The sequence below is a fragment of the Pongo abelii genome, chromosome X (assembly GCF_028885655.2).
Source record: "Pongo abelii isolate AG06213 chromosome X, NHGRI_mPonAbe1-v2.0_pri, whole genome shotgun sequence".
Classification (NCBI taxonomy): domain Eukaryota; kingdom Metazoa; phylum Chordata; class Mammalia; order Primates; family Hominidae; genus Pongo; species Pongo abelii.
The window spans coordinates 126,335,885-126,347,526 of NC_072008.2; the positions used below are offsets into that span (position 1 = coordinate 126,335,885).

At 38.2% G+C, this 11,642-nt stretch overlaps 1 non-coding gene and 1 pseudogene across 1 annotated transcript; both read right to left on the bottom strand.

The window, feature by feature from the left end:
• Window positions 1-313: 313 nt before the first annotated feature.
• Window positions 314-373, bottom strand: LOC112131140 (U7 small nuclear RNA). Its single transcript, XR_002913282.1, has one exon. It is a non-coding gene; the product is annotated as a U7 small nuclear RNA (small nuclear RNA).
• Window positions 374-1,941: 1,568 nt separating this feature from the next.
• Window positions 1,942-1,991, bottom strand: LOC112131146 (U7 small nuclear RNA; annotated as a pseudogene).
• Between the last annotated feature and the right edge of the window lie 9,651 nt (window positions 1,992-11,642).

Below are 11,642 nucleotides of genomic sequence, written 5' to 3' on the forward strand. Positions count from 1 at the left end.
TCCCAGTTACTCAGGAAGCTGCAGCAGGAGGATTGCTGGAGCCTGGGAGGTTGAGGCTGCAGTGAGCCGTGATAGTGCCACTGCACTCTAGCCTTGGTGACAGAGTGAGACCCTGCTTCCAAAACAAACAAACAAAAAGAAGGTGGACTGTAACAGGTTAAAGATGTATTACTATAAAACCTAAAGCAACCACTAAAATAACAAAACAGAGTTATATTTAATAAGCCAACAAAGGCAATAAAATAGAATCATTAAAATGCTCAATTCATACTAATTTATTACTTTTTCCTTTTTTTCTTTTTCCTCTTTATGTGGAGGTTTTCTGGAAAGCCAGAAAACCTGCTAGACAAATTCTAAAAGGGCTGTAACACTGACTTTTTCCTTTTTTGAATCATGCTTTTGCCCTAAATCCCATAGATTTTCTCCTATATTTTTTCTAAAAGTGTTATAGTTTTACATTTTATATCTAAGTCTGTGGCCCACTTTGAGTTTTTTTAATACGGTGTGAGATTTAGATTGAAGTTCATTTTCTTTTGCTTACAGTTGTCCAGTTGTGCCAACACCATTTGTTAAAAAGGCTATCGTTCCTCCATTGATTTGCTGTTGTATCTTTGTCAAAAATCAGTTGGAATAGCAAACTATATGTTACATGTACTCTGCCATAATAAAAAAAGAAGAAAAAAAAACCAGATGGGTTCTTTCTTCTGTTGCATTGATCTGTATGTCTGTATTTCCACCAATATCACATGGTCTTTATTACTGTAACTACATATTAGGGCTTAATATCACATACAGTAATTCCTCCCGCTTTATTCTTCTTTTTCAAGAATAAGCTTGTCTATTTCTACAAAAAGCCTTACTGGGATTTTGATAGGAATTGCATTACATCTATAGATTAGTTTGGGAAGAATTGCTATGTTTACTATGTTGTGTATTCTAATGCATAAATATGCTATGGCACTCCATTTATTTCAGTCTTCTTTGATCTCTTTCATTAGTATTTTGTAATTTTCACCATACAGATCCTGTATGTGTTTTGTTAAGTTTATATCTAAGTATGTACTGTTCTTCGGAACAATTATAAATGGTATAGTGTTTTTCATTTTGGTTTCCACATGCTCTCTGTTAATATATAGAAATGCATTTGGCTTTTGCACGTTAATCTTGAATCCTGCAACCTTTCAAGCTCACCTATTAGTTGTAGAGGGTTTTTTGTTGTTTATTTGCTTGGTAGATTCATTAGGCTTTTCTATATAGAAAAGCATGCCATCTTCAGGTAAGGACAGATTTATTCTTCCTTTCTAATCGGTATTCTTTTTATTTCTTTTTCTTGTCTTATTGTGTTGTGTTTCCAGTACTATGTTGAATGAGTGATGAGAATGAACATCCATGCCTGGTTTCTAAACAGGTGGAAGCCAGTTACTCTTTCACCATTAACTGTGATGTTACTTGTAGGGTTTTTGTAGATGCCTTTTATCAAGTTAAGGTAGTTCCCCTATCGTGCTAACTTGCTGAAAGGTTTTGTTTTGTTTTTTTTTTTTTAATATAAATGGGTGTTGGATTTTGTCAAATGTTTTCTCTGTGTCAATGAATATGATAATATGATTTTCTTTCTTGAGCCTATCGATAGGGTGAATTACATTGGTTTTTGAGTATTGAACCACCCTTGAATACAGGCATACCTTTTTTACTGTGCTTTGCAGATATTATGTTTTTTACAAATTGAAGATTTGTAGCAACTCTGCATTGAGCAAGTCTATCAGCACCATTTTTCCAACAGCATGTGCTCACTTTGTGTCTCTGTGATAGCATGTTTTAACAATAAAATATTTTTTAAAGTACGTACATTGTTTTATAGACATAATGCTATTGCACACTTAATAGACTACAGAATGCTATCAACATAAGCATTTTATATGCACTCTTTCTCCTTTTTTTTGTGAAGGCTTTCCAGAAAACCTGCTAGACAAATTCTAAAAGCTGTCACACTGACTTTTTCTTTTTGTGACTCACTTTATTGCAATATTTGCTTTATTGTGATGGTCTGGAACTGAACCTGCATCATCTCCCAGCTATGCCTGTACTGTGATGGCTAATTTTATGTCTCAACTTCACTGGCCATGGGTGCTCAGATTAAACATTATTTTTGGGTCTGTGAGGATGTTTCCAGGTGAGGTTATCATTTGAATCAGTGAACTCAATAAGTAGATTGCCTGCCCTGATGTGGGTGAGCATGATCCAATTCATTGAGGGCCTGAATAGAACAAGAGGTGGAAAAAGAAGAAAACTGCCCTTTTTGCTTCCTGTTTGCTTGCCTGAATTGAGACATTTCATCTCATCTTCTCCAGCCCTTTGGCTGGGATTTATACCACTGGCTCCCTGGTTCTCAACCTTTCAAGCTCAGACTGAATTACACTAACAGTTTTCCTGGGTTTCCAGCTTACAGATGACACATCATGGGACTTCTCAGCCTCCATAATTCCATGAGCCTATTCCTCAATTCCTTGTGTGTCTCTCTCTCCCTCTTTCTCATCTCCTACTGGTTCTGTTTCTCTAGAGAACCCTGACAAGTACAAATACCTGGAATAAATCCTACTTGATCACGGTGTATAGTCGTTTACATAAAATATTATATTTTATTTGCTAATATTTTGTGGAGTAGTTTTTGTGCCTATGTTCATAAGCGATACTGGTCTGTAGCTCCTTCCTCCCTCCCTTCCTCGCTCCCTTCCTTCCTTCCTTTCTTCTTTTCTTCCTTCCTTCCTTTCCTTCCCTCCCTTCCTCCCTTCCTTCCTCCCTCCCCCTTCCCTTCTCCTCCCTCCTTCCCTTCCCTTTCTCTCCCTCCCTCCCTCTCTTCCTTCCTTCCGATACTGTCTTAGAATTTTGTACCAGGATAATAATCGCCTTATAAAATGAGTTGGGAAGTGTTTCCTTCTCTTATTTTCTGGAAGAGATGGTGTAAAATCTTTTTCAAATGTTTGGTAGAATTCTCAGTAAAACTACATGGGCCTGGAGATTTATTTTTTTGAGAGCTTTATAGTTATAAACCCAATTTATTTAATGGTTATAGGACTATTCCGATTATATTGGTTCAGTTTTGATCATTTGTGATTTTGTGGTTTGTGGCCTATAGTTTGTAGAATTGGTTCATTTCTTCTATGTTGTTGAATTTATGAGCATAAAGTTGTTTATAGTATTCCTTTTATTCTTTTTTTTAAATGTTTGTGGGTACAAAGTAGGTGTGTATATTTATGGGTACATGAGATGTTTTGATACAGGCATGCAATGTGAAATAAGCACACCATGGAGAATGAGGTATCCATCCCCTCAAGCATGTATCCACTGAGTTACAAACAATCCAATTACACTCTGAGTCATTTTAAAATGTACAATTATTAGTGACTATAGTCATCCTATTGTGCTATCAAATAGTAGGTTTTATTCATTTTATTTTTTTGGGGGGATCCATTAACCATTCCCACCTCCCCACCATTCCCACCTCCCCACCTCCCCCCGCTACGCTTCCCAGCCTCTGGTAATCATCCTTCTACTCTTTATGTCCATTAGTTCAATTGTTTTGATTTTTAGACCCCACAAATAACTGAGAACATGTGATGTTAGTTTTCCAGGGCCTGGGTTATTTCACTTAACATAATGACCTCCTGTTCCATCCATGTGATTGCAAATGACAGGATCTCATTCTTTTTATGGCTGAATAGTATTCCATTGTGTATCTGTACCACATTTTCTTTATCCAGTCATCTTTTGATGGACACTTAGGTTACTTCCAAATCTTAGCTGTTGTAAACACTGCTGCGAGAAACATAGGAGTGCTGATATCTCTTTAATATACTGATTTCCTTTCTTTGGGGTATATACCCAGCAGTGGAATTGCTGGATCATATGGTAGCTCAATTTTTAGCTATTTGAGAAACCTCCAAACTGTTCTCCATAGTGATTGTACTAATTTACATTCCCACCAACAGTGTACAAGGGTTCCCTTTTGTCCACATCCTTGCAAGCATTTGTTATTGCCTGTCTTTTGGATATAAGCTATTTTAACTGCGGTGAGATGATATTCCATTGTCGTTTTGATTTGCATTTCTCTGATGACCAGTGATGTTGAGCACGTTTTCATATGCCTATTTGCCATTTATATGTCTTATGAGTAATGTCTATTCAAATCTTTTGCCCATTTTTTTAAATAGATTTATTCTTAGAGTTGTTTGAACTCCTTATATACTTTGGTTATTAATCCCTGGTCACATGGGCAGTTTGCAAATATTTTCTCCCATTCTGTGGGTTGTCTCTTCACTTTGTTGATATTAGGTAAAGCAAATCGTCTCATATATGTATGTGTCCTCAAATATTATAAACATTTTTAAATTTTAAAAAAGTAATTTAGTTTTAAATTTTTAAAAATTTAAATAAATGGTATCAGAGTGGATGTATTTTCCTGTGCTTTTTTGCACACCATTGTTTTAGACATTTATCTGTGTTGACACATATAGTACTAATTCATTCAACTGTTATGTAACACTGTATTTTATAAATGTAACACAATTCATCCATTCTGTTGAACACTCATAGCTTGTTTCCATTTTTTTAACACTCATTACAGACAATACAGAAATAAACATTCTTGTAGATTTCTCTTCAAACATAGTGTGAGATGTATATCCTAAGATTAGAATTACTCAGTCATAAGGTGTCAGCAGCTTTGATCTTACTAAATATTACTATTGCTTTTCAAAGTAGTTGTGCCAATTTATATTCCTACCATAAATGAGACTGCATTCCTCATCACCGCCATCATTTATCGCTGTAAGCCTTTTCCATTTTTGGTAATCTGCTGCATGTGAAGTACAATACCTTACAGTTTTATTCTGCATTCCTCTGACCATAGTGAGATTGATCTTATGAATGTATTGGTCATTCGGGTTTCCTTTTCTGTGAATCACCTATTAATATTCTTTGCTCGTTTTTGAACTTACCTGTTTTTCTTATTGACTTATGAAACCTACTTATATTTTCTGAATATTAATCCTGTGTTGGTTATATGCACTATGAATGTCTTCTCCCAGACTGTAAGTTGTCTTTCTGATTTGTATGCGGTCTTTTGATTAGTTATATTGGAACTATCTCTCCCATGTTATTTTTGTGCTTTGTATTAACTTTGCTTTTTCTAAGCTTCTTTCCTTCTTTCCCTGTTTCACTGATCACGTTTCCCCCTTCTACTGGTTTGGATGTTAGACATTCTAATTCTTTTTGAGTCACCCTAAAAATATATATTTTAATTTATATACAGTATAATTCATTTTTGTTGTACAGCTCTGAGTTTTGACAAATGCAGAGCTGTGTAAACACTACTACAATTAAGATGCCAAAGAGTTTCATCATGCCTCAAATTCCCTCTTAGTACCCCTTTATATATCCCTCCTCTCACCCCCACCCATGCTAATTACTGATCTGTTTTCCACTCTTAGTTTGCCTTTTGCATAATGTAATGTAGGAATTATACTGTATGTAGCCTTTTGACTTTGGCTTCTTTCACTTAGAATAATGAACTGCAGAGTTATTTGTGTTGTTGAATGTATCAATAGTTCATTCCTGTATATTGCTGAGTAGTAGTATTCCATTACACAGATGTACCATTATTTACCCATTCAGCAGTTGAAGGACATTTGGGTTGTTTCAGGTTTTTGGCAATTATAAATAAAACTACCATAAACATTTACATACAGGCTTTTGTGTGAGAATTAGTTTTCATTCCTCTTGGAAAATACCTAGGGGTGAGATTTCTCGGTACCCTTAAATTTTAATATGCATACAGTCCAAAGTTAGTATATACTTTATTCCCCTTTTGAATAAAACAAAGATCGTAATACATTTTAACTCCAAACTTTTACCTTCCATCTTCCATGTTAGCTTGTCTAGTATTTTAGCGCTACTCTTATTGTAATCTTCCCCAACAAAATCAGTAATTTTTATTTTTAGTCAATACTTATTTAGGTATATGAATATATTTCATCAATTACTTTGGTCATCATTGCTTCTTGCATCCCACTCCTTCCTTCTAAAAAGCACATTTTAGGCCAGGCGCAGTGGCTCATGCCTATAATCCCAGCAGTCTGGGAGGCCGAGGTGGGCGGATCACTTGAAGTCTGGAGTTCGAGACCAGCCTGGCCAACATGGTGAAACCCCATCTCTACTAAAAATGCAAAAATTAGCCAGGTGTGGTGGCAGGCCCCTGTAATCCCAGCTACTAGGGAGGCTGAGGCAGGAGAATCGATTGAACCCAGGAGATGGAGGTTGCAGTGAGCCGAAATGGTGCCACTGCACTCCAGCCTGGGTGACAGAGCGAGACTCTGTCTCAAAAAAAATAAAATAAAATAAAATAAAATAAATAATAAAATAAAATAAAATAAAATAAATAATAAAATAAAATAAAATAAAATAAAATGTACATTTTAATGATGTGCTTTAGAACAATAAATTAGAAATTAAATTAGCAGAATGTTCTAGTGTATACTAGAGCCTGATATGCCCAAAATACTCATTCCTAGATGACAGAATCTAGTGATCTGTTTTAGGTAGGAATTATATATACTGGTCTGAAATAATCTTTTCTTGTTCCTTTTAATTGCAAAGGAAGTGACTCTCCATTTATTAGTTCCTACACGAGAGTAGGGTGAAAAGGCTAATAGAGGCCTCATGCATTCAAAGAGGCTTGAGGTTTTCAACCTCAAATGTTTTGGTTAAAACATTTGACCTGTTTATATCTAATTTCCTCTTAAACAATCACATGCAAAACCATATTGATTAAGTAGGATACTTGAAATCCCCGAACATTATATAAATTATGCTAAAAATTTAATATGTTTGAAAGATAAAGAGGAAAATGCTTATACAGTTATCTTTCTGCCTCATAATCCTTAACTCAAAGAGGAATTAGAAATAAACCTTTGAAAGATGCTAATTCCATAGTCTGAATTGCTGCTTGTGTTTTAGGACAGAAGTCTAATTCATTATGTAGGCCTGATTCTAAGAAAATTTGTCTTTGCTTCTCACTTGTGTTATCTTTTAAAAATCCAGCAAATTCCATACTGTCCTTTTAGGTATAATGTTAACCATTACAAATAATTTTTTTTTATAAGAAGTCTCACACTGTCACCCAAGCTGGAATGCAGCGGCATGATCTCGGCTTACTGCAACCTCCGCCTCCCGGATTGAAGCGATTCTCCTGCCTCAGTCTCCCGAGTAGCTGGGACTATAGGCACACGCCACCATGCCTAGCTAATTTTTGTATTTTTAATAGAGACGGGGTTTCACTATGTTGGCAAGGCTGGTCTTGAACTCCTGACCTGGTGATCCGCCCACCTTGGCCTCCTAAACTGCTGGAATTACAGGCGTGAGCCACCGCGCCCAGCCTGAAGAATCTTATGACCACTTTTAAAAATGCTTTCACAAGATATTCACATACCAATGATTTAAACAAATCAACAAAGGAAAAATTTCTTTGTACTTAATAAAAAATTCTTACTATCTGCCAAATGTTTAAAAAAATAACTTCTGACATATAGGCTGAGCGCGGTGGCTCACGCCTATAATCCCAGCACTTTTGGAGGCCGAGGCGGGCAGATCACTTGAGGTCAGTAGTTCGAGACCAACCTGGTCAGCATGGTGAAACCCCGTCTCTACTAAAAATACAAAAATTAGCCAGGTGTGGTGGCGCATGCCTGTAATCCCAGCTACCCGGGTGACTGAGACAGGAGAATAGCTTGAATCCAGGAGACGGAGGTTGCAGTGAGGCAAGATTGCGCCACTTCACTCCAGCCTGGGTGACAGTGAAACTCTGTCTCAAACAAAAACAAACCAACAGAACAAACTTCTGACATATAGTTAATGAAAAGAAAATGCGTTTATGCACAGAAGGGATTTTTAAATTAACACAAAACAATTGAATATCTAAAAGCAACTCGTGCCGATATTTATATTGCTTTCAACTTAAGAATCTCTCATTGGCTATTTCAGACTAAGAAATCTGAGAAAGATTTCATCTCTAAATAGGCACACAATATATAAAGATGTACTTTGGGACAATAACTACATAAAGGAGGAGAGGTAGAGCTGTATGGAAGCAGTTTTTTATATATACTATTGAAGCTAAATTAGTATTAATTCATACTAGTTTGTTGTAAACTTAAGATGCCCATCATAATCCCCAGGGTAACTACTAAGAAAAAATCCCTAAAAGATATATATGAAAAGAAGCCAGGCGAGGTGGCGTGCACCTATACTCCCAGCTACTCAGGAGGCTGAGGAGGGAGGATCACTTGAACCCAGGAGCTCTAGTCTAGCCTGGGTAACACAGTGATACTTTGCTTCTATTTAAAAAAAAAAGATATGCATAAAAGGAAGTGAGAAGAGAATCAAAACGGTATACTACAAAAAAAAAATCAATCAAATACAACAGAAGGGGAGATTTACTCATCCTTCCCTGGTTGGATGTATACATGAGGCATATAATAGTCCCCCCCCTTATAAGCAGTTTTGTTTTCCCTGGGTACAGTTACCTGTGGTCAACATGGTCCAAGAATATTACATGGAAAATTCCAGAAATAATTCCTAACTTTCAAATTCCATGCCATTCTGAATAGCATGATGGAATCTCATGCCGTCCTGCTCCATCCCACCCAAGATGCAAATCATTCCTTTGTCCAGCACATCCATACTGTATATACCACCCGTTAGTCACTTAGTAGCCATCTTGGTTATCAGATCAACTGTTGCAGTACTGCAGTGCTTCTGTTCAAGTAACCCTTGTTTTAATTAATAATGGCCCCAAAGCACAAGAGTAGTAATGCTAGCAAATTGTTACAATTGTCCTATTTTATTGTTGTTAATCTCCTACTGTGTCTAATTTATAAATGAAGTATAGGTATGTATTTATAGGAAAAAATGTATATATAGGGTCTGGTACTATCCGTGGTTTCAGGCATCTACCAGGGGTCTTGGAACATACTCTCCTCAGATAAGGGGGGACTGCTGTACAAGCTGTTAAACTGTTTTTCTCTTGTGAATCTATCTTTTGTTACAAGAGTCCATCACAATTAAAAACTATGAAGGGTAGAGAGAAAATTATCTTTCCTCCCCTAGAGTTTCTGGTGATGAGGATAGGATCTCTGGGGTACCCTGCTCACTCTGGAACCTGCCAATGGGATCCCGGGGAAACTGACAGAAGCTGGCTAAGGGTAAGAATTCTTACCAAAGTCAACTCTCCTGGATCTGTCTGTAGCACCTAGTAGAGAAGAGGAAGGCAAACACTTTTCTTTGCTCCTTACTTTCTAACTTTGATTAGCAGGAGGAAAACATCTGTACGAATTGATTTTTTTGGATTATGACTCTGGCTTGATCCTTTCCCTCTCAGAGACAGCTTTTGCTTTCCTGTTGGTCTCATCTTGTGTCCTGAAAGCTTAGCTTGGCTTTCTACCTGTCTGGGCACACAGGTTATCAAGCCTGTATTTGCAGGCAGCCAACTGAAAGGTTGGCAGCCCCCAATAATATGACCAGACAGAAATGGGGGTTGCACCCTACTTGTATCTAGGGTCCTACCAACTGTTGCCAGCTCTCAGAGGATTCTCTGTCTTTTGGCTATCTCAGGGAGTGGCTCTGGATCTTGGCAGTGGGGGGAGGGCTGTATCTTTGCACCCTCTATGAAGACACCCCTTATACCCACAGTTAAGCCATTAAGGGCTTATAGGTTTTGGTCAAGTCACTCGATAAATATCACTCTGAAAATGTCCCCAGTGGGGTGACATGAATTGCATGCCAGGTTCTGGACAGAAATATAGTTAAAAATTAATCAGGCTGCCCTTTGGCCCACTTTCCTCTTGCTGAAAGTCATGTAGTACCAGATACTGACTATTTGCATTCCCACTGTTCCTACAGATAGGATCTCTGACATTGGAATCATAAGGCTTTCGTTTAAAGACTGCTTAAGATATTCTTCAGATCCTGAATTCCAGTGGAAAGGCTGAAGCCAACCAGTTTCAAGACCTTCAGAGAGGAACCAAATCAACGTAAGAATATACTTGTTTCTTTTTTTTAAGATAGAGTCTTGCTCCGTCAGCCAGGCTGGAGTGAAGTGGAACAATCCTAGCTCACTAAAGCCTCAAACTCCTGGGCTTAAGTGATCCTCCAGCCTCAGCCTCCTTAGTAGCTGGGGCTATAGGTAGATACCACTACACCCAGCTAATTTAAAAAAATTTTTTGTAGAGATGGGGTCTCCCTATGTTAGCCAGGCTAGTCTTGAACTACTGCCCTCAAGCAATCCTCCTGCCTTGGGCCCCCAAAGTGTTGGGATTATAGGCGTCAACCTGGCCAAGAATACAGTTTCTTCATCTCCGAGTCCTATGACTTCATCCTGCACTCTTCAACCAATCAACAATCTCCACACTTTGGCCCACTCCAAAACCCTTTAAAACCCTAACCTCAAATTCCTTGGGGAGATACATTTGAGGTTTCCTCCCATCTCTTTGTTTAATTATCCTACCATTAAACTTCTTTCTCGGCCGGGCACAGTGGCTCACACTTGTAATCCCAGCACTTTGGGAGGCCAAGGCAGGCAGATCACTGTAGGTCAGGAGTTTGAGACCAGCCTGGCCAACATGGTGATACCCTGTCTCTACTAAAAATACAAAAATTAGCTGGGCGTGGTGGTATGCGCCTGTAATCCCAGCTACTCGGGAGGCTGAGGCAGGAGAATCGCTTGAACCTGGGAGGCATGGGCTGCAGTAAGCCGAGATTGTGCCACTGTACTCCAGCCTGGGTGACAGAGTGAGACTCCATCTCAAAAACAAAAAACCAAAAACCTCTTTCTCTGCTGTAACCCAGCATCTCAGCATATCGATTTGCTGTGCACATTGGGCAAGAAACATATTATGATTACACCTTTGGTTTAAAAGAAAAAAAAAAGAGTTCAATTCTGCCAGGAATACTCTCTATTCTTTTTGATCCTGTTCCTTCCATGGAAACCTCAGTCAACTGAAATTCCTTTCTCAAAATCCTGCAAACTATACGCTCTGCCAACTCCTTTTTGTTGACACAATTTTGCTAATAACTTGAAATTTCATTGGCTTCTTCAGAAAACTTAAGATCTCCCCAAACTGGTGCTAAGACCTCTTCCTCCCCGTTGCTTCTGCTCCTCCTTCTGCCACTTTCGATCTTTAATTCAGTTTCTTCGAACCTTGATCTGTTCCCCCTCCAAGCCCCTATCTCTTCCATCCTTCTGTCCACTACTGTCAGACCTTTTACCTTCCCACTCCAGCCCCTTAGTCTCTTGAACTGTAGAACTCTGGCTCTCAAGAGACTTAGGGACATCCAAAAGCAATTACATGAGGCTAAAAAGAAAAGGAAGGCTAGTTAGAAATAGACTGGATATTTCATCCACTCCGATGGGCTTTGGAGATAGACAACCACTAGGTGTCTCCTCAGTCACCTACATTTTAGTCCACAGCCTCATAAGACTGACCTCTGGAAATAGGCAAATATGCTACAAAACTCCTAGGAGAGAACGTTCATCCTTTCTCTGTGTCTTTGAGATGTAAAATTTCTTCTCTAGGACCTGAGGGCTATCTCTT